The 27042-nt window shown below is 42.6% G+C and overlaps 1 protein-coding gene and 1 long non-coding RNA gene across 13 annotated transcripts in view; one reads left to right on the top strand and one right to left on the bottom strand.

Moving 5' to 3' along the window:
- The window catches only part of GADL1 (glutamate decarboxylase like 1), a 505418-nt gene that overhangs the window by 382396 nt on the left and 95980 nt on the right, over nt 1-27042 (top strand). The window lies entirely within an intron of this gene.
- Nucleotides 16083-25358, bottom strand: LOC129635442 (uncharacterized). The gene is made up of 3 exons (XR_008706305.1): nt 25143-25358; nt 21196-21300; nt 16083-21108 (listed from the first exon to the last, which is right to left on the bottom strand). It is a non-coding gene; the product is annotated as an uncharacterized LOC129635442 (long non-coding RNA).

The raw sequence follows: 27042 nt of genomic DNA, 5'->3' as shown, positions 1-27042 counted from the left end.
AATAATGCTAAGATTGGCATGAGATGAGACCAAAAGATTAGGCAGTGGATGGATCATGCAAGGTCTTAGAAGCCATTTGAACAATTTTAGATTCAATGTTTAGAACAGGGTAAGAATTTTAAAAACAAGGAGTAATCAGGAAAGATTTCCATTTAAGACAGCAATTGGAAGGGAACAGAATTGATACAAGAAGAGAAAAGGCTTGCAGTACCCAAACAAGAGCTGATGGTAGGGTAGATGGGAAAATGTGATAAAATTCAAGATGTATTTCAGCTACCAACTAGACCGGGCTGAAGAGAAGATGCTAGAAGGAAATATCTTAGCTTTAGCATGGGCTATGTTACATTTGAGATTCCGGTGAGGGATGCAAATGAAGGTGTCATGTAGGCAGCTGACACATGGATTCAAAGCTTGGAAAAGAGTTCTGGACTGGAAAACTAAATTAGGGATTGTTGAATGTAGGTGATGCTTGAGATCAGAGTGGAAGGGCTTGCCTTAGGGGGAGCTTTGGAGTGAGAAGAAGATGGAGATCTTAGACCTGAAAAACTTCAGAATCTGAGTTTGGAATAGAAGAAGAGGAACCCACAGTGAGAGAAATTTGAGCTGGAGTGGCCAGGGAGACAATAGGAGGACTAGGAAAGGGTGATGATAATAGACTCGAGAGAAGCATATTAGGAGGAGTGTAGCTGAAATGTTATTTCCTTAGAGAAGACTCGCTGACTCACCCGTGTCACCTCTCCATTACGCCTTCTCAGACCCCATTCCCTTCTTCTGAAGTGCTTGTCACATTTGTGATTATGATTTCTCAAGTCTTTAACATTCCCTCCCCTAGGTTGTAAGCTGTATGTAGACAGGGACCAAATCATTATATTCACTACTGTAGCCCGTATGCTGAGCAAGTCCTCCCAGAACGAGGAAAAAATTAAAATTCACTGAAAAAAAGGGAGAATAATTCAGTAAATTTAAAATCCTCAACAATGTCTGCCTTCATGTCAACAGTAACTAGGAGTTTCCAACATCTCCCCTACCCCATATTATGCCTTCTGAGAGCTTTGAGATAATGGTGATTATAATGACAGCTGATGAGCTTTATTGCCTTGGTCCTAACCCAAGGGACTTCCCTTGTAGCTCAGTCGGTTAACAATCTGCCTGCAGTGCAGGAGACCAGGGTTCCATCTCTGGGTTGGGAAGATTTCCTGGAGAAGGAAATGGCGACCCACTCCATTATTCTTGCCTGGAGAATCCCATGGACAGAGGAGTCTGGCAGGCTACAGTCCATTGGGTGGCAAAAGTCGGACACGACCCAGCAACTAAACCACCACCACCCAACCCAAGGCTTGAGCATACCTCCAGCAGGTAATTGACAAATAGCGATTTTAATTTGGACTTACTTCTCCAGTTAATGGAAGGCGGTAATTCCAGTTAAAGAAAACAACAAATTACTTAGTGAACATACTTCTGCTAAGGGAAAAACTGATTCCCTGATTTGTACCCTCAGAGCCGTAACGTTCACAGTGCTGCTTTCCTGATTGACTGGCTTGTAGTGTTTGCATTTTTAATTTCCTGCATCTGTAAAGGAGACTGCCCCCGAAACAAAGCAGGGCTGTAACTACCCAAGTTGTACCATCACTAGCACTCTGCATGATAGTGATAAAAAGAAAATCAGGGATTAAAAAAAATCTGTGATTATAAATAGGTTGACTTTAGATGCAAATGCTGGATCTACATGGTTGTTTGGAATCAAAGACAATTTTGATGCTTTGATCTAAAATAAAAGGCATATTCTGAGAATCAGATGCATAGATGAAGAAAAATCTTGGTATTGGCTTTTTGATTTTTAGGTTTATTGGAAGAACATTTTAGTGTAAAAAATCTGACAGTTATATGAAGATATGAAACATGATAATCAGATGACTTTTTGACTATGAATTATTCCTGTTTCAACTTATCATTGCCATCCAGTACCAACTCACAAGGACTTCCTGTTTAACCTAGCAGCTATAGATGGTTAAAGGGACATTTTTTTCCTTTAAAAATCTATGTAGATAATAAGGATTTTTAAAATGTCTATTTCTATGTTAATTTCAGAAGTAATTCACGTTTATCATAGACCAGAATCAGAAAATTCAGATAGGGAGAAGGATGAAGGAAAAGATGCCCTTTACAAATATCTGAAGATGCATATTTTGTTATGCATATTGAAATATTTAAATGTGGGTCTTCCCAAGTAGCACTAGTGGTAAAGAACCCCCCTGCCAAAGCCTGGGATGTAAGAGACACAGTTTGATCCCTAAGTCAGGAAAATCCCCTGGAGAAGGACTTGGCAACCCACTCCAGTATTCTTGCCTGGAGAATCTCATGGACAGAGGAGCCTGGTGGGCTACAGTCCATAGGGTCTCAGAGAGTCGGACATAACTATAAGTGATTTAGCATGCACACATATTTAAATATACATATGTATTTACCTAATATAAAAACATATTTTGATTTTAGCATGCCTGTTCTCTTTCACAAAATTGTGAATATTTCTCCATGTCAATCTGCATTCTGTACATTTCCCATAGCTGCACAGTGTTCTATCATTTTGATATCTGATAATTAACCTGACTACCTCCTTACCACTGACCAACTAGATTGTTTTGCTTTGGAGCTAATATAGATATGACTGCTCGCTTTGAGGCTAAATCTTTGTGCATATTCTCTGTTTCCCCCTACGAATAGATTCCTAGAAGTCAAAGAGTTGTGACCATCTTTCATGATGTTTTCTTATACTTTGTTTCCTAATTCTCCTTCTAAAAAATAGCTTGCTTTCTCCCTAGCAGAGTATGAGCAGGCATGTGTGTCTGTGTGTTAACTTCTGACATCGCAAGAGGTTTTAGCTTCATTGATTTGATAGACAAGACATTTGTACACCCATACTTACAGACACATAACCATTTTCCTTCTCATTTTATGCAGTGATGTACTGTACCTCCTTCTCGGGGATCTTTAGCTGGAAATATTGACATGCAGTGCTGGTTTTCCTAGGTTTCAGATGTGAGGCCTTGGAGGTAGGCTTCCAGTTCTTTTCCTTTCAACTTCAGTCTGCAAGAAGTGCAAGATGATCCTAGTTTTTCTTTAGAAAGAGAAATAGCAGAAAGAAGAGGGGCAGGAAATCCATTCAGAACACACACTCATTGGCTTGCCAGGTGGTACAGTGGTAAAGAACCGCCTGCCAATGCAGGAGACACAGGAGACACGGGTTTGATCCCTGGGTCGGGAATATCCCCTGGAGATGCCAATGGCGACCCACTCCAGAATTCTTGCCGGGGAAATTCCACGGGCAGAGGACCCTGGCGGGCTACGGTGCACGGGCTCGCAAAGAGTTGGACATGACTGAGCGGCTGAGCACACACACTCATTGAAGGCATGTTGTGGGCCCATACAAAGGCAGAAAAAAAATGGAAAAGCAGACAAATCCCACCTCCCAGTGTGGTTCCCAAGGAAGGCAGGGATTTTTCACGTGATATGACACCTGAGAAACGTGCTCTCTCTCAGATCGATTTCAGTTTCTATTCTGAATGATCTTTGATATTGCAAAGGACTGGTATTATATGCCATTAAAAAAAATTGTACAAGAAAAGAAAAAAGGGAGAGAATGTGATTTATCAGAGAAACTAGAAAAAACTGTCTGCCTTTGCGTGGATCTCTTCTTCAGCTCTGATTTTGCTTCATGGAGTTCCTATGGAAGTGCCTTAAATAGTTTGAAAATACTGAGCAATCTGATCATCAAATAATTTTTTTTCTCATGCCAGAGAACACTAAGACTTCCCCTACACATGTACATTATACGCGTCTTTGAAATGACAGCCCCCTAGCTAATGAAGCAGGAAAGGGGGAAGGTGGGTGCTTAAAGCTGATTGGAAATAAAGAAGCATTTGACTGGCAGGACAGACTTCGGTCTCCTGGGCTTGAGGTTGCTGAAATTATTCTTCAGATCTGGGAGACTGTTGCCTGAGCTGAGAGAATTCTTCAACTTTTCAGCAAGGTTGAGAATTGCATAACACCAGTAGAGTTCTTCAAATTCATGGTCAAGTTTTCTCTTTTCATTTGCTGAGTTTTCTTTAATTATAGTGAAAAAAGTTAATTTTTTTCATGAGGCTTTTGGCAATTTATGCATACATGTGTATCTATGTATGTATCACATTTTAAAAACCTCACATGGTATTAATAGTCATGACAAACACCCCGATCATGTCTGCTTCCCTTCCCCACAAAGTCAGGACAGATAATAATTCATGTTAGAATTGCATGTGTTTAAAATCCATTATATCTTTTTCCACTGAGCAAACCAATAAAATTGGGTTTTAGGATTTATTGGGTTCATATTGTAATTGTCATTAATTTTAACAAGGGGATTTGTAGTATGTTTTAGAATTATGCCTCAAGGAACCTAGTTCCCTGGTGAACCGTAGTCCTGAGGGATGTGTTCGTGCCTGACCAGGATTGTACTATCTGATTCCATCCGTAGTTGCCATGGGTCATGAATGGGCACAAGTCCCAACAGAGAGCTTATCTGTTGGTCTTGGAATCATCTGTATGGTGTGTGTGTGCTAAGTCGCTTCAGTCGTGTCCAACTCTTTGTGACCCTGTGGACTGCAGCCCATCAGGCTCCTCTGTCCATGGGATTCTCCAGGCAAGAATACTGGAGTGGGTTGTCATTCCCTTCTCCAGGGGATCTTCCCAATCCAGGGATTGAACCTGCATTTCTTACGCCTCTTGCATTGGCAGGCAGGTTCTTTCCCACTACTGCCGCCTGGGACTCTGAGTTACTGGGGAGCAGAAGGGGTTTTACTCATTGCTCTTGACACACTACTTCGCACAAAACCTGACACTTGATTCATGCTCAATAAAAAGGTTTCCCCAAGTGAACTTCTTTCGTGTCTTTTCCCAGTACCATCAAATGGTAATGTTTTAAATATGTCACCTACAGTAGATCCTTTATCGTCACAACCTGATCTCTTCGAGTCTCAAAGACTGTCCCTTCTTGCTGGTACTTAGAATGTTTCTTTTTTGATGGGATGTAGAAATTATCTGTCTTGTGCATATGGTTTGAGATATCCATCATCTCCTTACACCCTGCTTCATAATGGCACTTAGGAAAGCTCTCCCCTAAACCGTGCCAACATTTGGTATTTGTCTCAGTGCCTCGGAGACCAATAATAAATCAGTGACTCACGCTTTCCTCTTTGCAGAAACCATATTGTCTTTCCCCTAGAAGGTTATTTTTGTTTCAGTGTCTAATGATGCTGTACTTCACTGGATATTGGACAAGCGGAAGAGACACTTGCTTTCCTAAGGCTCCCAGGTCCTCCCCTGACCCCTTCTAATGAAGAGAATGACATTCACAATCTGCCAGGGCGACAGCGTTGCCTGTTTGTAATGTTGGACCCAGCATCTTGGCCAACGGTTTTCCAATTTCATCCTTGAGTTCCTTCAAGCCTTTGGGTGGCTGCCACCTCGTCCCACGTTAATTTCATCAGTTTGACTTGAATGAGTTGGGATGCTGCCCATGGCTGGATTTAATATCATCTGCCTGTCTATTTCTGGAGAACCTGAAGAGTGTGGGAATCTCTCTGATATCCTTCCAGGTAAAGAACTCGTTCTTCATGACAGCCATCCCATGTCTAAGGGACCGCAACCTTTGCTTCTCTGCCATTCATCACAGATAACTTCAGATTTGCTAAGAAATGACCATGAGGGGAAAAATGGGAAATTCTACCATTGTGCCCTTTGCTCATCTCTAATTTGACAAAAACTAGCAGTTGAAAAAGTATCTCAGAAAGAAAATTCTACTTATGGGTTGAATTTTTTTTTTTTCTATCCTAACTTGTAATAAAACTGATTAGGGTCCCATAATACAGGAAGATTATATGTAAATTACTAAGAAAAATGGGAAACATAAGGATTAGGGCATAAAAGGAAACCTGGAAAAAAGTTAATGAAAAAATACATGCTTTACCTGCCTCAGTGGGGTAGGCTAAAATTTGATTTTAGCATTTTTTAAAAGATTCTAAGGAGCTGTCTTTTTGCTTTTATTTTTGTTTTATTGTTATCTCATGGCACCAAGTCTTTCTCTTCTATTTCTACTCTCTGGTATGACACTTGATGCCCTTTTGACTTCTTGGCATAAATTGTTCCATTTGTTTTCCTTTGCACAATTCTAGCTGTCATATTCGTTGTTTTCCAAGGAAGATATCTAAAAACATATCTGACACTCCTAATTAGGCTTTCTAGCTTTGTTGCTTCAAGGCCAAATAATTTCAGAGAGTCCATTTTTTTGTGCGTATGAGGTTTTTCTTCCATGGCAATTCAAAATGCTGATACAAGTACATGTGAATAAGAGAGTATTTTTATTTTGCAGATAACTCAAGAGGTGGTAAATAAAGATTAATATAGACTTTTAGTCATTGTGCTTAAACCCTAATTTGTACAGAAATTGTTATTGGCATATAATAAAGGAATTAATTGTAGACCAAATCAAAAAAGAAGAGCTCTGTAAAATAATCACCATATTTTCTATATTGAAAGAGAATATGATTCCTGCACACAAGCACACATGTGTTTACTCAACAAACATACTTACCTGTAGGTCAATATGATGGTGGTGGAAAACCCTAACTTAGGGAGTCTTGTTAATTGCAAAAGGAACCAGGATCTTCTCTGATCATTCATTCTGAGGGCTATTTGGGAGTTTAGAAGATACTGATCTTTTTTCAATTAATTATTATGAAATATAAGGAAAATATAAAACATGCATGATACATATATAAACAGCTTAAATTTATTTTTATGAAGACGAATAATCAGGTGATTCCATACAGATTAAAATAAAGATTAGAAACCCAGGAATTCCCTTGTTCCTGATACCAACATTTTAACTTTTTTCTTTAGTTTTGTTTTGTAATTATATATTCTCAAATAATATATATATATTTTTTACTTTTGCCTTTTTGAGATTTATATAAATGCAGTCATTCAGTATGCATTTTTTGATTTGGTCTTGTTGTTATTACTGAATCTTACCTTATGTCTGTAGGAATCACTCCATGTCACATAATTGGAGGATTATTCATTTGCACTATTTATACCATTCCTTATGAACATACCACCATTTGTTTATCCATTTGGCTATTGATGAACATTTGAGTTAGTATAATTTGGAGCCTGTACAAAATTTTGCTATGAATATTTTTTATGCATGTCTTCTATGTCTCTGCGATGCTGTCTGGTATAATTTTCTCTTTTCTTAAAGATTATATTTAGGAATTTCTTAATGAATCAAAAGGTAATTTCGTTTTTTCTGGCAATAGAATTCTGTCAGCAATTTTCCTTTAGAACTCTAATTTTTTTTTTTCCCCTCCTTTGGGTCTTTTGGTTTTATGTATTAGAAAGTTAACTACTTAATTAATTCTTTTAATGGCAAAATGACTCCTTTCTCTAGCTTTCTTTAAAATTTTCAAACTTTCTTAATTTTCTGCCATTTATCTATAATGTTATTAATATGAATTTTATTTGGTTTTTGTCACTGGGACTTCAATGGGCCTCTCGAATGTGTAGAGTAACATGTTTCATAGTTTTTTAATACTCTCCATTTAATTACTGACCCTACCTCCTCTTCTTTCTTTGCTGGTTCTGCAATTAAATGCATATTATACTCCCTTACTGCTTCTTCTCTTACTCTATTTTCTAAATTTCATAACTTTATCTTGCCTTGCTTTCTTCATTGTGGAGAATTTTAGGGCCTATTTGAAATTCAGTAATTTTGTCTTCAACTTTGTCTAATCTACTGTTAACACTATCCCTTGAGTTCTTACTTTATTATTGTCTTTCCAGTTGCCCAGTATTTAATTGAATCTTTTTCACATATAGACCATCTCTGGGTCCTTGTTGATACTAAGATCAGCTCTTATCTTCATGAACATTCTGATCATAGATTCACAGTCTGCCTCTGCTGACTCCAGTATCTGGATTCCCGCAGGCGCTGCACCTATTGTTTCTTCAGCCTGTGAGACCTGGCTCTTCTAGAGAGGCACCTTATTATATTCTTGATGGTTTACTGAATATTTTTTTTTTTTTGATCACCAGTAAATAAATTTTATTTTATTTTTAAACTTTACATAACTGTATTAGATTTGCCAAATATCAAAATGAATCCACCACAGGTATACATGTGTTCCCCATCCTGAACCCTCTTCCCTCCTCCCTCCCCATTCCATCCCTCTGGGTCGTCCCAGTGCACCAGCCCCAAGCATCCAGTATCGTGCATCGAACCTGGACTGGCAACTCATTTCATACATGATATTTTACATGTTTCAATGCCATTCTCGAATATTTTATTTAAAAATCTACCTTCAGGAATAATTTGAAACTAGAAGTGAAGCTCTCTTCCTTTATAGAGGATTTTATTCTAATTTTGTGGGCATCTAGGGAGATTAGCAGTCCAGGACGAAGGCTTGAAGATTCTTGAATCATCAGAGTATAACTTTGACCTCTTTCCAGTGGAGACCTTTGGGTCTTAAGAGAAACAATTGCTTTAGTCCCCTTGTTATACTGACCACTTTGATTCTCTGTCCTGAAGCCCATTAACTGGATGTTGGGAGGAGAAGTGATGGTGATACCCTGGGTCCCAACACGTGGTGGCCACACTCTCCCTTCCCTTGCTCCTCTCTCTCCCTTCCCTAACCCTGCCCCTTCTCCCCTCCCCTCTCCCCCCACCCTCCCTTCTCCCCTTCTCTCCTTCCCTTTCCCCTGCCTCTCCCCTCCTCCCCTCCCCTCCTCTTCCCTCCACCCTCCCTTCTCCCCTTCTCTCCTTCCCTTTCCCCTTCCCCCCTCCCTTCCCTCCTCTCTCCCCTTTCCCTCATCTCTCCCCTTTCCCTTCCCTCTCCCCTTCCCCTCCCTTCCCTCTCTTCCTTCTCTACCTTCTTCCCCCACCCTCTTCCCCCATCTCCTCCCCTTCCCTCCTCTCTCCCTCCACCCTCCCCTCTCTTCCCTCCTTCCCTTCCCTTCCCCCTTCCCCCTTTCCCTTCCCTAGTCTCTCCCCTTTCTCTTCCCTCTCCCCTCCCCCTCCCTTCCCTCTCTACCTTCTCCCCACCTTGCCCCTTCTCCCCTCCCCTCCTGCCCTCCCCTCACCCCCACCCTTCCTTCTCCCCTTCTCTCCTTCCCTTTCCCCTTCCCCCGTCCCTTCCCTCCTCTCTCCCCTTTCCCTTCCTTCTCCCCTCTCCCTTCCTTCCCTCTCTTCCTTCTCCCCCTCACCCTCTTCCCCCTCCCCTTCCTCACCCCTCCTTCCCTCCCCCCCACCCTCCTCTCTCCCCTCCCCCTCCCCCCTTTCCCCTCTCCCTTCCTCCTCCCCTCATCCCCTTCCCTCTCCCCTTGCCTCTCCCCTCCTTCCCTTGTCTCTCCCTCCCCTTCCTCTCCCCTCTCCCCTGCCCCTTCCTGCTCCCCTCCCTCTTCTCCTCCCTTCCCCCCTTCTCTTTCTCCCTTCCCCTCCTCTTCCCCTCCCTCTTCTCCCCTCTCCCTTTCCTTCCTCTCCCCTCTCCCCATTCTGCTCCTGGATCTGAGCATATCCCTGCACTGCAGGCACCTCTGGCTCCCCTCTGAGCTCCACCCCTACCTTTCCTGTACATCCTAAATAAATAAAAGTTTATTTCTGCTGGTGTAGGAGAAGGCAATGGCACCCCACTCCAGTACTCTTGCCTGGAAAATCCCATGGATGGAGGAGCCTGGTAGGCTGCAGTCCATGGGGTCGCTATGAGTCGGACACGACTCGGCGACTTCCCTTTCACTTTTCACTTTCATGCATGGGAGAAGGAAATGGCAACCCACTCCAGTGTTCTTGCCTGGAGAATCCCAGGGACAGGGGAGCCTGGTGGGCTGCCGTCTTTGGGGTCACACAGAGTCGGACAGACACGACTGAAGCGACTTAGCAGCAGCAGCAGCAGGTCTGCAGTACTTTTATTAGATGCAGTTTTTATATTTTTCCAACCTTTTTGTTATTTTCAGTAGGAGCATTTCCAGTTCATCTAGTCTCTTATTACTGGAGTTGATACATGCCCGGCTTTGGCTTTTCATAGTCAGCCGCACTTCAGTGCCGCCGGCGGGACGAGCGTTGCTTGCTCTACTCGCCTTCTCACAGCCTGCAAATGCCGCAGCCTCTCTGCATGTTGCCAAGTCAGACATGCTCTGTGCCCTAAGTGAGCTCAAGGAACAGTAGCAGAGACAGATTTTATGCAAATAATTAAAATATATAAAATAAATACATAAAATCGAATACTTCTATTTATGTAACAGTGTGAAAAGCAGTTGTTTTATAAATGCAGATCAAGTGAAAGTATAACCCTCCTGAAGAAGCTGGTTTAGAAAATTTAATTGCAACAGAGAGAACTTTTAAAATGGTATTTTCTTTCCATTTTTAAAGCAGTGATCAAAATAGCATTGGGCCAGGCATAATGAGGAATAGAAAAATCCTGTGTAACCCACCGACTTAAATCATTTAAATTTTTATTGATAGATGAATATTTATATATTATTTTATCTATATTGGTATAGTAATATATTTTGCTTCTATAAAAATATAGAATCTATAGAGTCTGTATTTTGCACCGCCTTTCTTTACCCATTCCTACCACCATCATGATCAAAAAAACAGAGGCACTTGGGCTTATAAAATCTTGATTTAAATGTGCTCATTTTTTAAATGATGACCACATTATCTTACCAGATTTCATATTAGTTCTGAGAGTTTCCTTGCATTTTCTGAATATATAATATCAGTATAATAACTATGACTTGCTTTCTAATATTCTAATTTATTTTGTTTGCTTGATATAAGTTGCAATTATGATAGAATCTTCAAAAATACATTCAGTAGTAATACTAAATAGAAGCCATTTTTTTCTTCTTTGTGATTTTATTAACAGAGCCTTAAAATATATATTCTTTATAAATCCTCTTAAGAAGTGACTTAGGGATGGGAAAGTCACTGACTTTTACTATATCCCTTTTTAGTATCTGATAAGGTAGTTCTAGGTCTTCCCTGGTGGCTCTAAAGAATCTCCTGCATTGCAGGTGGTAAAGAATCCGCTTGCAATGCAGGAGACCTGAGTTCGATCCCTGGATTGGGAAGATCCCCTGGAGAAGGAAATGCTACCCACTCCAGTATTCTTGCCTGGAGAATCCCATGGACAGAGGAGCCTGATGGGCTATGGCCAATAGGGTTGCAAAGAGTCTGACATGACTGAGTGACTAATAGCAAAAGCTAGTTCTGTCCTTTTAATCGTGAACAAAGTTAGGTGTGTGTTCATTGATTTTCTACATTACTAATTAACCTCACTTTGTTGCAGTAAATTGCTTTAATATGTTAATGGGTTTGTATACTTAGATTTTGGCCCATGGATATACAATTGGGTTTCCCTAATGGCTCAGACAGTAAAGAATCTGCCTGCAATGCAGGACACCTGGGTTTGATCCCTGGCAAAGGGAATGGCTATCCACTCCAGTATTCTTGCCTGGAGAATTCCATGGACAGTGGCTACAGTCCATGAGGTGAGAGAGCGTATGACATGACTGAGCAACTAATACTTTCATTTTCACGTCATATATATGATTAGTCTCCTCTGTGTGTGTGTGTGTGTGTGTGCACGTGTGTGCGCGCGCACCTGTTATCTTGGTTGGATTATATTTTGACTGTCACCTTTCAACTGTTTTATTTGTTTTAGGATAGTTACAAGAGCATAGAGATCGTCAGTTTTAAGAAATGGTCAGAAAAGTGAGTCATAAAATTCTTGTTCAGAAATTTAGGGGGAGATAATTCTTTTTTTATATTGTCACTTTTATTCAGCTATTAAGAACTTTCTGCTCTGCTTGATCAATTTCAAGAACATTTTCTCAAATATTGAATAAATTTTATTGAGATTGTATAGAATCTATATCATCTCATCATTTTCATCTAATTTCCACCTTATATCCTTGCCTGAAGTCTTAATTTTTAAAATCCTTTTCTGACCTACTTTGCTTATCTTTTCTCCATAAGAATCACTTCTTGCATTGATTTTTTTTCAGTTCACATCTTTATTCATTTACTCCTGCTTCCTTATGTTTTTGTTCTGTAAAAAAAAAATGTTATTTTACAGTTGAGGACAGTTTTGGCTCAGCTCGTTTTGTTTTGGAGTATTCTCATTTAAGTTATTTTCCAATTAATCTTTAATAATACCGTTGATTTACTCTTCGAGCCAAGGGTGATTTATAAAAGTAATTTTAACTTCTCAAGTGCTAAAGACATGTTATGAAATTCTGGTTTGTTTTGTTGTAGTCGGATAATCAAAATGAAAGCAGAGATCAAGAGTGATGAATTTTTACCTTTTAAACTCAAAAGTTGGAAGGGTATCTTATCCAGAATCCACTTTTAGTTTGCATTTTCTTTCCCAAGGAGCAAACAGTCCTCAGGTTTGGGAAGGGACGATGGAAGAGTGTTTGAAGGGGAACCAAACATTAAATATGGATAAACAAAGCCAGGGGCGTTCCAGAAAAAAACAGAACTTCCCCATAAGTAGAATCTGTGGCTTCTTTTCTCTCTTGATTCAGGTTCTGGGTGAGGCTCTGAGAGTTGGGACGGCTTCCTCCTTCCCTGCCTCTGTCAATCTGGAAAATAGAAATTAAGCAGAGATGAGAAGGGAGTGTACTGAGGCGTGAGGGTGCCTGAGATAGCCCTGAGTTCTCCTGTAGGCTTCAGAGAGGCTGGTCAGGAGATCAATCGAAAGGGACTGAGAATGGACCAGGGACACCAGGGAGCCTGGAAATAGGGCAAGAAGCAGAAAGCCCGACTCTTGTGAGCTGACAGCCAGAGGCCATGTGAGGTCTTCAGACACAAACCGAAAAGACCATCTGGGAGGAGCTAGAGATGGGGCAAGGCGTCAGTACGACAGCAGCGACCACACTGCAGAGACAGATGTCCCTTCCCTGCCTTCAGCCACCAGACTTAGCAACTGAAAACATAAGATGCTCGGTGAAATGTGAATTTCAGACAAATGACATATAATATTTTACTTATTCGTTTGGCTGCACTGGGTCTTGTTTGCGGCGCATGGATCTTCACTGCGGCGCACGGAGTCTCCAGTCATGGCACGCGCCCTTCATTGCTTCCCGGCATTTGGGGTCTTAGTTCCCCGATCAGGGATTGGACCTATGTTCCCTGCATTGCAAGGCACATTCTTAACCACTGGGCTACCAGGGAAATCCCATATAATATTTTAGTAAAAATATTTCCTAAGCATTGCATGGATAATACCTTTACTAAAATTTTTGAGTTTTATGAGTTTATATGAAACATATATAATTCTAGATGGCTTTGTATTTTATCTGGCAACCCTCCTCAGTGGCATCTGTGAATACCCCAATGATATCAAACTAAGAGGAAAAGAAAGAGAACTCAGAGGAAGAATCTCAGTCACCCACCCATATTTTATGTCTGTATATGGTCCAAGAGATCACTCAATCTGAGTTTTGAATTTTTCTGGAAATGACCTGATTAAATATTTTGCATTAGAAAGAAACATAGCTCCAAGTCAAAAATGTTTTCAGCAAAAGAAAAGTGGTGTCATTTTTGCCCATCAAAGGGATATCATTTTGAAATTCGTAACAGCTTTGTTTTTTGGTTCATGTGATGGGTAAAAGCTGGCACTTCACAGGATGATGTTTACATCTTTACCCAAGACACCAGCACAAGTTAAATTAGGATTTCGCAGTATTTGTTCCAAATACTTGTCTTCTCCTCTGGTCCGGTCAGCTGGGATGGGGGGATGGGCTGGGGGAAGGTGATACGGTCCCTGTGGGAGAGAGGGAGAGTAAGGGGTCCCTGGCAGCTGGGCAGAGAGCCTGGATTGTGAGCTATAAACATCTTCCATCTCTTGCTGTGACAGCTTACTAATGGATTGCTGAGTTTTAAACCTGGTCCAGAAACAGAAATGGAACAGGAAGATGGATTGCATCTTGCCCGTTTCTAGCTCACAGCAGTTGTCGGAAAGAAGTTCACGGCTTCTTTTTTATAAAGCGAGTCTCTCCCACGTATGTTTCATTATGCCCTTGTCACGGAGCAGCGCATGTCACTATTATATGTCCTTTGGATCTTATCTTGGTGTATTATTCCTCTGTTTTATTACCAGTTTTAGACAGCACCATAGTGTGGATTAAACCCTTGACACCCAGTCACCAGTCACGGAAATACCAATGCATTCATTTAGAGGATTGTCAGCATCTTTGTGCCATTTCAATATCCAACTTGCCAGAGATGCAGTGAAATGCAATGAAATACATAGCTTTTCTTCTGAGCTACTGAGAATCAGGAATTTATATATAATAGGAAAAAGATTGTTTTCTACCAGCAAGGTAGCAGCAGCAAGGATTAGAAGGTTAGTCACTTTAACAGATTGTATTTTCCCACTGTGAGAGCTATAGGCTGCCCTTCACTTAAAGGCTTCAGTTGAAAGCCAAGAGGAAAATCTCCAGGGGAGTGAAGTTCTTTATGCGTCTCCTTAATTTAAAAAGGTTGTGATTGGGGATCGATTCACTGGTGATGAGTGCTGAGGTAAACTTTATGAAGCTGGCAATCTTCAATGTACTGTAGAGTCTGATATTGGCTATGGAGTTTACCAGTGAAGTGGTGGGAACCTGTGGGGATTAACTGTCCCCACCTGGGGATGTCCCCCAAAGCCACCCTTGCTTTAGGCATTCTTGAGGCAGGGCGTCACTTCCATTCAGGGCATTTCTCATAATTATTTAGGACCAAAAAATTGTCATTCCTCGGTGCCAGGCTGCAGAAATCGTAGAAAAGGAATACTGGAGGCTTCCCGGGTGATCCAGTGGTTAAGACTCCATGCTTCCAACGCAGGGGACATGGGTTTGATCCCTGGTTGGGGAACTAAGATCCCACATGCTCTGCAGTGTACCCCACCCCCCAAATAGAAAAAAGTAAAGACATGCTATCCTTTATCATTGTACCAGTTCATGGATTTTGAGAGACTGGAAGAAGAAAAATATAGCTGTGGTTCATTTGAAGTTCCTGTGGTTCTGGGCACAAGACTGGTCAGCCCACAGGACCTTCCTAGAGGGTTCTGAACAGAGGGGGCTTGAGGGCTTGAGGATACAGGCTAGGAATCAGGGTGACATCTTCACCCCAGTTATTCTCAGATTTATGTTCTGAACAGTCCAGTGTGGTCTGGTCATTTATGTGTCACATAAGGCTATTCTCAGGCTATCGTCCCAGAGCTAAGTAGCTATGACAGCAAGTAAATGGCTTATGTACGCTCACTCAGTCGTGTCCGACTCTTTGCGACCCCATGGACTGTAGCCTGCCAGGCCCCTCTGTCCATGGAGCCTCCAGGTAAGAATACTGGAGTGGGTTGCCATTTCCTCCTCCAGGGGATCTTCCTGACCCAGGAACTGAACCCACATCTCTTGCATCCCCCGTACTGGCATGTGGGTTCATAACCACGAGTGCCACCTGGGAAGCCTCTCAAATATTGTATGAAGCTGAAAATATTTCTATCTGGCCATTTACAGAAATTGTTTGCCCATCCCCAATTTAGAACCTCCAGAGGAGAGGGCGTTGTCTTCCCCATGCTCCGGGACCACAGTTTGACTAGGGAACTCTGGCATTAAATACAGTTTATCAGGGGGTACATCCACGTAGGGCCCTTGATGCCTGGCAAGACTTGTGTTCAAATTCTCCCTCTGTTCTTCACTATGTGACTTTGACGACTTTGACAAGTCGCTTAACTTCTCTGATCTTTCATTATTTTATCTGTTAAGTGGAGACATTTCCCATTTTGAAGAAATACCTTGACCTTGAATGAGAAGGTGCGGAAGTGCACAGTGTACTGCCAGCCATGCGGTGGGCACCCTGTGCGTGCCATTTCTCGTTCCCTTGTTGGTCCACATTGAGGGCACAGGTTCTCCCATGTGGACAAGCATCCATGTGGATAGTGGGAACATTCTTTGCCTTTTTGGCACATCTCTATATTTTACCATGAGTCTGGGAAAATATACTTTTGTTCCCCAAATTCTAGGATCTATTCAGAGATTTTTACCAAGTGCTTCCTGGCTCATTTTAAACTGTAATTTAGGCTAGGTTTCTGTAGGATTGCCCATGGTTATGGTAATATCAACTAACCCTTTCACGGGGTTTGTACGAAAATGAGCAGGGAGCAGTGTTTCAGAAATGGCCCTTCTGGGAAGCATTCCCTGTACAAAATCAATCCCTCACCTGTGCTCTAGACTTTAGAAGCCAGGCTTCTCAACGATGCTCAGGCCTCAGAAGTGTATGCTGGCAGCCTTGCTGTTCAGCCACCTGAACAGCATCGTGATAAGCTGGAGACACAGTCTGGTTTTGTTCCCTGTTGCATTCTGATGAGGAATGGCTCTCCTGGCCTCCGTCCAAAGCAGCACTCTTTCAGGGTCTTTTTTGTCCAGCTTGAAAGACCTCATTTCCATCTATGTCTGTCCACCCATCTTGGAGAGAATTAACTAACCACCTAGACTAAAGGAATATGTTCTGAATTAATAAATGTTTTCTTCCAGACATTCATTTCAACACTATGCTATGAATACCCGTCCCCAAGAGGTGGGATGCAGCACAGTATCATCATCTTGAAATTACAGATGCGTGAGGAGTGAGGTGATAGGACAGCATGATGTAGCTGACAGTTCACAGTGAAGACCCAGCACTTAGTTGCCTGGATGCTTTGGCTGTGTCCGTGGGACCAGGTGTGCCAAGAGCTTGGCAAATAGCCTGTCTCCTTTCACCCTCCTTTTGGCACAGACGTCACTTCACGTTTCATCATGTTTCATCCACATCGGCTTCTCCCCCTTCCCCTCCCACCACACCACTTCGCTTCCCTCATCTCTCCTACCTGCCCTGCTATCTTGTCTCCCCTTCCTCCTTTGCTCTTCTAATTCACCATACTGTACTTTTGTGAGCTTCCTTAAATCCCTTTTGCAACAAAGAAGGTTGGCTATATCAGATAGAATCTAGAAAGTCAGAGATGGAACTAATGCAAGTTCTCATTTCCTCCCATTGGGTTGAATGAATGAGGCTTACTCATATCCATGTGGATACGATTAAGATTCCAAAAACAAATGAGTCTTTGTCCCAATCACAAACACCTAGCAAATCAAAAAATCTAATAGATTAGTTCAGTCAGTTCAGTCACTCAGTCATGTCTGACTCTTTGTTACCCCAGGGGCTGCAGCACGCCAGTCTTCCCTGTCCATCACCAACTCCCGGAGCTTACTCAAACTCATGTCCATCGAGTCAGTAATGCCATCCAACCATCTCATCCTCTGTCATCCCCTTCTTCTCCCATCTTCAAGCTTTCCCAACATCAAGGTCTTTTCCAGTGAGTCACTTCTTCGCATCAGGTGGCCAAAGTTTTTGAGCTTCAGCTTCAGCATCAGTCCTTCCAATGAATATTCAGGACTGATTTCCTTTAGGATGGACTGGTTGGATCTCCTTGCTGTCCAAGGGACTCTCCAGAGTCTTCTCCAACACCGCACCTCAAAAGCATCAATTCTTTGGTGCTCAGCATTCTTTATGGTCCAACTCTTATATCCATACATGACTACTGGAAAAACCATAGATTTGACTAGACACACCTTTATCAGCTAAGTAATGTCTCTGCTTTTTGATATGCTATCTAGGTTTGTCATGAATTTTCTTCCAAGGAGCAAGTTTCTTTTAATTTCATAGCTGCAATCACCATCTGCAGTGATTTTGGAACCCAGAAAAATAAAGTCAGCCACTGTTTCCACTGTTTCCCTATCTATTTGCCATGAAGTGATGGGACTGGATGCCATGATCTTTGTTTTCTGAATGTTGAGCTTTAAGCCAACTTTTTCACTCTCCTCTTTCACTTTCATCAACAGGCTCTTTAGTTCTTCTTTGCTTTCTGCCATAAGGGTGGTGTCATCTGCATATCTGAGGTTATTGATATTTCTCCCGGAAATCTTGATTCCAGCTTGTGCTTCTTCCAGCCCAGCATTTCTCATGATGTACTCTGCATAGAAGTTAAATAAGCAGGGTGACAATATATAGCCTTGATGTATTCCTTTCCCTGATTTGGAACCAGTCTGTTGTTCCATGTCCAGTTCTAACTGTTGCTTCTTGACCTGCATACAGATTTCTCAGGCGACAGGTGAGGTGGTCTGGCATTCCCATCTCTTTAAGAATTTTCCACAGTTTATTGTGATCCACACAGTCAAAGGCTTTGGCATAGTCAATAAAGCAGAATTAGATGTTTTTCTGGAACTCTCTTGCTTTTTCTATGATCCAATTGATGTTGCCAGTTTGATCTCTGGTAATAGATTAAGGTTATTTATTTATTTATTTATTTTGCACTTCACATCCATGCCAAATCCTTGGTCATATTTTTCATAGCTCAGAGCATTTTCCCCACCAGCAAAGACTCCAGCATTATTCATATTGACCCCATAATGTTCTTTATTTAGGTGCATGGATGAAAATCACTCTTCACTTGTACTCATACACAAATAAAACTTTGATGATTGGCCTTCACAGCACAAAAAGAAGGCAGATAATCACCCTGGTTTATGTGCTCTGGTGAAAACTCAGCACTTGAGAGTTTCCTGGATTCAACATAAATGTAACACCTACTGAAATTTCTCAACAGAATTTTTCAACAGAAGATCAAGATCCCTCAGAGCAGTGGTTTGCAGTCCTGGCTGCACAGTGGGGTTACCTGGGGAACTTAAAAAAAAAATTACCCCACATCAAAGATTCTGATTTTTTGGTCTGGAGTAAAGGACCCTGAATTGCTATTTTTTAAACAAAATCTCATCAGATAATTCTAATGTTAACTTGAATTAAGAACCACCATACTAATTAATCTTGAGTTATATGGTCAATTGTAAGTCATGTCAGGGTTTTATTTTCCTTTTTAATGAACAGTGACAATAAAATGGAATAGAAAATATCAGTATGCATTTCATGTAGAAGTGATGACCACTCTATCAGAAAACTTTTATTTCCGTTTCTTGTAGTTTAGACTGGATGCTATCACTGTTTAAAACTAATTTCTTACTGTGGGTTATAGTCAGAGTTTATAGTCAGAAAAACAGTGTTTTAGATGATATTTAACAGAGAAGGTATGTTGATAGCTGCCCGGGGAAGATCAGAAAATTTCCATCTGTCCTAAGAAAGAGGCCCTGTTGAACTATTTTTAAATGTGTGTGGGGCATGCAGAGGTATTGCCAAGTGAACTCCACACTGTCAAATGTTCTTGTCTATTTATAGAAGCCGTCACACGTTCTTTGAGACATTGAGCCTGACTTTCCGCTCCCCATAGGTACCACCACTGCTTTCAAGTATTAAGTTTGCATTTCTTAAAAATGTCTTTTAGCTCAGCCTCCTCATTTCAGAATCTGCTGAGTCTAACCCTTAGTTCAGGGGTATTTAAGGATGATTTACATTTCAGAAGAAAATATGGGGGTGGTGTGTGCTTTCTTCCCCTTCCACCTTGAACTGGGGCACAGAGTTGTAGGATCTGTTTCATAACTTCGAGAAGTACAGTGGAAAAGTGATAATTTTGAAAACTATGTCAAATGCATTAAAGGAAGGAGAGTTGGAACTCAGCTGTTCAAAAGCAGCTTAGGAATTGTGGGGAAAAAATAATCTCTGCCCCAAAGAGGAAGACAAAGCAAGTATGTATCATGGAAGTTGGATCCTCATGGATGAAATGATGTTTCCTCAAGGAATATATCAATCCCTTCACAGAGCACTGTGTGGTTAAATGTGTTATATGCATGAACTGAATGAGAAAGGAGAGGATATTACATTTTTATGAAAAAGCCCATCTCACAGTACCCAGAAACTTTCTGGAAACAGCTTGAAACAGGCTGTCCATCAAGCAGGTCTGCAAAGAGGGCTAACAGTCAGCTGTATTTTGAGACAACAGAGGCTGATGTGAACTTTAAGAAAGGAGATGAGGAAATGGCAGGAAAGCACCCCATGGCAATAGAGAGCCAGGTATCCATCCCCAAGCTCTTCAGAATTTGAAGCACAAACCCCGTAAATATCAGCACACTTCTAACCCTAACATCTCCTAGAATATACAGGTGATGGGGGGAGGGGAGGGGAAAAACTGGAGAATTAACTGAAGATGTGGGCAGAGGCTGATGTGTAGGTGACACCAGAGCTAGGGACATGCTCAAAGGGAATGGAACGGCACACAGAATCAACCTGTCAGAAAACAGCTCCTCGCTGGCTGCTGAAGCCTCTTATAAGAGGATGGAAGCCTTCCGCAGAAACTGAAGCGGTCAGTGACTGACCCAGCTGTGCAGATGGCAGAGGAGAAGGCAGATGAGAACTCAGATGTGGTGATGAGTTGAGGGAGAAACTGTGGCCATTCATCCAAAACAGATTTTCTCAACCTGGAGGTGACATGCTGCTGCTGCTGCTAAGTTGCTTCAGTCATGTCCAACTCTGTGCGACCCCATAGACGGCAGCCCACCAGGCTCCTCCATCCCTGGAATTCTCCAGGCAAGAACACTGGAGTGGGTTGTCATTTCCTTCTCCAAGGAGGTGACGTGAGATGACTTAATAATTTTCTACTGTAACTGAGAATAGAAAAACTACAGCAGGAAGAAAATGAATTAAATAAATCCCCAAAAGAGGGATTAATGGAAAATGAAGTGTCTGTGTAAAGAATTCAGGAATGAGGGGACACCTGCTCTGAGGTGTCTGTCTGACAGACGGACACATCTGTGTGCGGGGCATGACAGAGACATACGGTGAGTGCAGGTCCCGGAAGTGGAGGCCTGGCTGGTTACGGTTTGAAGCAGATTGCCAGTAAGTGGGCGGATCTTACAACACAGCTGAGCAGCATATGAAACACACAAGCCGCCGTCATCAGTGATTGCATGGGGCTAGGAAACCGGGTGGAAGTTTCACGGACAGAGAAAGGAGTACAGGGAAGACTGAAGGCACAGGTTTTTGTTGCTCCAAGTGATTCTGACGACCGACTCTCCTTTCTAAGGGTTTGTAAAATGTTCCATTTGCATCTGAAAGTCAGAAAGAAAAGAAAGGAGAATAAAAGAAGGAAAGACTTAAGAAATCCCCAAAGATATAAACTTTGAGCATTTTCTTACCCTTCCTTCTTTCTTTTCTCTTTCTTCTCCTTTATTTTCTTTCCAGACTCTTCATGGCTCTGCCTAATACAGCCTCCTTGTCCATGATTCAGTTTGATCTACTTCCTTTCATGGAAAATTACACTGATATTGTTGTCATCGGCTTGCTCTCTTCCCTCCTCCCCAGCCTACCCCTCAGCGGTCAGTCAGCACATCCATTGTCCCCCCTCTGCCTAAGGAAACCGAAGACCCCTAGACCAGTTCCACTTGGCCAGGTTGTTGCAGGAAGGAGGACCCCTTCCAGGGCCCAAAACTGGGCTCTTGTCTAACACTCGGAAATGAATTGTCCAAGGAGACACATGTGCTGACAAAGCAAGAGATTTTATTGGGAAAGGGTACGCAGGTGGAGAGCAGGAGGATAAGGGAACCCAGGAGAACTGCTCTGTCTCATGGCTCGCAGTCTCCGGTTTTATGGTGATGGGATTAATTTCCGGGTTGTCTTTAGCCAGTCATTCTGACTCAAGAGTCCTTCCTGGTGGTGCACGCCTTGCTCAGCCAAGATGAATGCCAGAGAGAAGGATTCTGGGAGGTGGTCGGACATGTAGTGTTTCCTTTTGACCTTTCCCAAACTCCTCCGATTGGTGGAGGCTTATTAGTTCCCTTCCCAGGACCTCCTGTGGTAAAACAACTCATGCAAATGGTTACTACGGTGCCTGGCCAGGGTGGGCAGTTTCGATCAGTGTGCTTCCCTAACAAGGCGATGGCTCCTGGGCCTCAGTCCCCCTGGCGCGTGCCCGTGCCCACTCTCACCCTGGACTGCACTTGTTGTGGCTTCCATTCTAACTACACTGGGGCTGTAAAGACCCACATCATCTAAGACAGCCGTCATCATGATAGCTAAGCAAGGTCAGGCTTACTTCTGCTTGGAGAATGAAGACCGTGGATAAGTCTTCCTTTTGCTCTAAGATGTCCTATAATAGCTTTAATATATTCTATCAACTTGGTCTACTCCTACAGAGTTACTCGGAGAAGGCAATGGCACCCCACTCCAGTACTCTTGCCTGGAAAATCCCATGGACGGAGGAGCCTGGTGGGCTGCAGTCCATGGGGTCACTAAGAGTCGGACACGACTGAGCGACTTCACTTTCACTTTTCACTTTCATGCATTGGAGAAGGAAATGGCAACCCACCCCAGTGTTCTTGCCTGGAGAATCCCAGGGATGGGGGAGCCTGGTGGGCTGCCGTCTATGGGGTCGCAGAGAGTCAGACACGACTGAAGCAACTTAGCAGCAGCAGCAGCAGCATAGAGTTACTGGCAGATACATCCTGTTACAAAGGGTGAGTGGCTGGGAGGTGTAACAGGCTCATTTCATAAACAGTGAATTAGTCTAGAGCTGGCATCATCCTTGTCAGCATCTTGCCTGGGGAGAGCATAAATCAAAGCATGGTGGGAATGCCTGCTTAGGGTCGGGGGTATGAGGATATGCATGCGAAAGGGAGCAGTGGGGAGGGTGCTGGCAACAGACTGTTTCCAGTAACACCGTTTCCCTAGACTTCCATCACGTTCCTGGATGGAGGGGAGAGCAAGGGTCATTCTCTCCATTAATCAAGGAGGAAAGTGAAAGTCGCTCAGTCATATCCGACTCTTTGCGACCCCATGGACTATACAGTCCATGGAATTCTCCAGGCCAGAATCCTGGAGTGGGTAGCCTTTCCCTTCTACAGGGGATCTTCCTAACCCAGGGATTGAACCCAGGTCTCCTGTGTTGTGGGTGGATTCTTTACCAGCTGAGCTACCAGGGAAGCCCAGGAATACTGGAGTGGGTAGCCTATCCCTTCTCCAGTGTATCTTCCTGACCCAGGAATAGAACTGGGGTTTCCTGTATTGCAAGTGGATTCTTTACCAACTGAGCTATCAGGGAGGCCCAAACCAAGGAGGAAAATGAAGCCCAAACTGCTTAAGTGACTCGCTCTGAGCTCTGACACCAAGGTACGAAACCCATAGTGGGATCTTCATGTGCTGATTCTCACATTATTCTATCAGATCAGTAATAACGGTAACAGCTCTAGGAGCTGCCGAGAACTCCACAGCCAGTCACTTTCCCCGTGGCGTTTGAGATCCTCAGTGTCTTGGCTTCTCTTTCTTCCTCTCTCTGTGTGACCTCATTAATTAGCCCTGCTCTTACTGAATTAATTCCTTTTCCTACTCAGTTGTTTCTCATCCTTCAGCTCTTAGGTGACACATTTCTGCTTCTGAAGATCCCCATCTAATGCCTCGAAGTTGGTGAACGATGAGCTTCCTTCTTGCTCGTTAGACCTTGTTTTTCCCCCTAATCTTGCTCTGTACTGCAACTGCCTATTTTTCTCATCCCGTCTCCACCTTCAACTTCTTAAGGATAGTGACATTCTCATTTTCCGTTCCAGCCCCAGTGCCTAGCACAGCTTTTGGCAGATAGTCCAGTTCTCAAAATGTTTCCTCAATAAATACATAAAGAAACATCAGAAGCTATGATCATTTTAAAAATTCACTTTTGTATTCTAGACCACAACTAAGCCTTCCTGTTACTCACAGTCTAAATTTAGTTTTGCACATTCAGTCACCAAGTTTGAGCCTAGATGCTTAGTCCCTCCATGGGGTTATGTCTCTAGGCCCCCAGCATCATAGTGCTTGTTGTATAAAAGTCCTCAATATTTCAATGTGGAATGAATTAATTAGTATGAAGGTGATTAATAGACTCATTTCCTAAAGCATTTAGGCAAGTTCTCTCATAAATAAGGGTGATAGGGGACAGACTATGTGAGAAGCTATATTTGAAGAATTTTTAGGAGATTTGATTAAGTTGAAAAACATGATTGCTGGAAGTGGAGACTTCAAGTAGGTCTGGGTAGTCACTGCTCCTGGGAAAGAGCTTGCAGAATCTTGTCTGGCCTGTGGAAATCAGAAAGCTCAGCTAACTTTGACAATGAAAATATCACTCAGGATGTAGACTTGTGACTCAGGATGTATTTTCAGTGATTAAGTATGACCATGTGATAGATTAAGTATGGCCAGTCACACTTATTTAGAAGAATCTCAAAGTGCTTTAGAGAGAAGACATTATACTAGTAAGACCAGAAGTCACATATACAGGAACAAGGCAAGACTGGGAAACAGGATGTGAATGGCTTTGACCTCTAGTGCAGTGCGTTCCCTACTGTCGTGTTCGGGAATTCATGAGTTCCCTGAGCTGTGGAGTGGGCTCTCATTGGCTGTCTGTTTTATACATGGTATCAATGGTGTACATATGTCTGTCCCAGTCTCCCAATTCACCCCACCAGCTTCCCTTTCCCTCTACTTAGCGCTCTGTGGTGACCAAAACAGGAAGGACATCCAAAGACAAGAGGATACACGTATACATACAGCTGATTCACTCTGCTGTGCAGCAAAAACTAACACAAGCCTGTAAGCAACTATACTCCAGTTAAAACAAACAAACAAAAAGCTCTTCATGAATGTTTATGGGGCCCTCTCCTCCACATAACTTCCCTGGTGGCTCAGACGGTAAAGCTTCTGCCTGTAATGTGGGAGACCCAGGTTTGATCCCTGGGTGGGTAAGATCCCCTGGAGAAGGCGATGGCACCCCACTCCAGTACAAAATCCCATGGATGGAGGAGCCTGGTGGGCTGCAGTCCATGGGGTCACTACGAGTCAGACACAAATAAATGACTTCACTTTCTTTCTTTTCTTTCTCCTCCACATGTATTTAAGCTCCAGTGTAGAGAGAGGAGCGTGTTAGAGAGTTCGCATCCTGAATCCTAGCAGCCTCAGTTTGAAAGCCAGCTATACCACTCAGTAGCTACATGATCTTATGTCATTAGCTGAACCTTGCCAGGTTGCAGTTTTCACACACCTGCAGTGGCGTTGAAAACATAATAGAATAACCTCTTCAAGCTGTTATGAGATTTACGAGTTCACCCACACACAGTACCTGGCACGCAATGAGGACTCCTCAAACGTTAGCTCCACTCAGGCCTGTTACGCGCTCGGTGGAAAGGAGAGTTTTGGTTTCTGGACTCTGGTAGTGTGCTTGTCATTTGTCCACTCCCTTTACTGTGTCATTCGTCCTCCCGTTTTCTTCTGCTTTGCCCCGAACGGTGCCTGACTGCTGGGAACTATGTGTCCCACGCTCGCTGGCCCACTGGCTTCAGACAGAGCTTGAGGCTGGAAGGTCACTGGTCTCTCTCTGCAGGGGTAGCATCACCGGCCAAGGCCGCCTCCTCTCTGATCTCCTGGCTCTCCACACAGAGCCTCCCTCTGGGCTCACAGGTCCTACTGCGAGCCCCCATTCCGAGGCTTCCTCCCCATGTTCTGCTTTAGGAGTGAGGCCAACACGTGAGAAAACAGAGAGAAAAGATAGATTCCTGGTTTAGTCCTGGATCCAACTGTGCCTGATATATGATATATGACTGGATTTTAAAATATACATGCCTATAAACATTCTCCTTTCTGCTTAAGCTGCTGATTTCATTTATTTCACTTGTCACTGTATGTGTCCTAACCCATTGTCTCCTAATTCCTGAGAACTGTTTGAGATGCTATCACAATATGAAACAATCGGCATTCTCATTGAATATTTGTCTTTGAAATTTAGATAACGGGTATTTATTGTCTTGCCAGGGCTAAGAATATAAAGATGAGCAAGACAAACACAGTCCTTCTCTTTAATAGCACAACAGTGACTAATTATTTTCAAAAACGTTAACTTTTACCACACTTATTCTAAAGTGCTGTTTTTCTCTGGAGATCCGAACATCCTCTTGGTTGATGTCTGTCTTAAAACTGGAGACACCTCATCCATTTTAGTACAAGGACAGAAACCAAAATGCAAAGCAGGGTCTTTGGGGGGAGAATTCTCATTTATTTTCAATAAAGGAAGTCCCAAGCCTCTAGTTGTTCATGAAACCTTTCCAAGGCAGGAGGATTTTTCAGTGCAGCGAGATCGGCAGTGTTATGAGTGCAGGGTAATCACTCATCTTACGACATACTTTCTTGGCTCTCCACTCCTCCATTTGCCTACAGTGATGCCATTTGTCTTCCCAGGATGGATGGGTTCGTCTCCCTTTCCATCACTGGCAGCAGGCACTGAAACTTGCCCGGGATGTGTCCAGTGTTCGTGTGCTTTGGGGATTTGTTTGCATCTTTCATGGTCTATGAAAGTAAATTTGTACTCATGATGCAAGTACAAGTGTGTGTGTGTGTGTGTGTGTGTGTGTGTGCACGTGTGTGTGTGTGCACGTGTGTGTGTGTGTGTGTGTGTGTGTGCGCACGCGTGTGCTTTGTCCTTAAGCTGCAGTGGCCTTTTAATGTCATAATATATGGTCAGGCTGTAGTTGCTATGGAAACAATACCCAAATTTCCTGACCTTTGAGAGTAGGGAGATGTGGCCGTGGCAGCTATGATCAGAGTTGAGAGATTGATGATAGAATTAAGCTCAAGATTAAAGAATACACACTTTTTCTACCTTAATGATCACATTGGAGCAATCTCCTCTTCTCCTATGTCTACCAATATTACCCATTTGAGCCAGGCTGAAGGCTTATGAGCATTCCTTTGTTATTTTAAAATCACTTTACTTTTGGGTAGTGGATGAGTGGGACTTGGGAGTTCTTGACTATAGTCAGTATACATTTTTTTGCTTAGTATTGAATCATACTTTCTGGTGCAAATAATACCCAAATTAGTGTCCACACAGGCCAATATTGTTATTGAAACAGCAAATGTGTGCTTTCGTTTGGAATATGATATCTTGAAATTTTCTTTTTATTCTTTATATGTTTGTTGATCAGTCAGTTGGGTACATGGAATAAATACATTCTCTCATGGAAAAA

Source organism: Bubalus kerabau, chromosome 20 (genome assembly GCF_029407905.1).
Source record: "Bubalus kerabau isolate K-KA32 ecotype Philippines breed swamp buffalo chromosome 20, PCC_UOA_SB_1v2, whole genome shotgun sequence".
Lineage (NCBI taxonomy): Eukaryota > Metazoa > Chordata > Mammalia > Artiodactyla > Bovidae > Bubalus > Bubalus kerabau.
The sequence above is the reverse complement of the archived record's forward strand: the minus strand, read 5'-3'. Positions and strand labels throughout refer to the sequence as shown.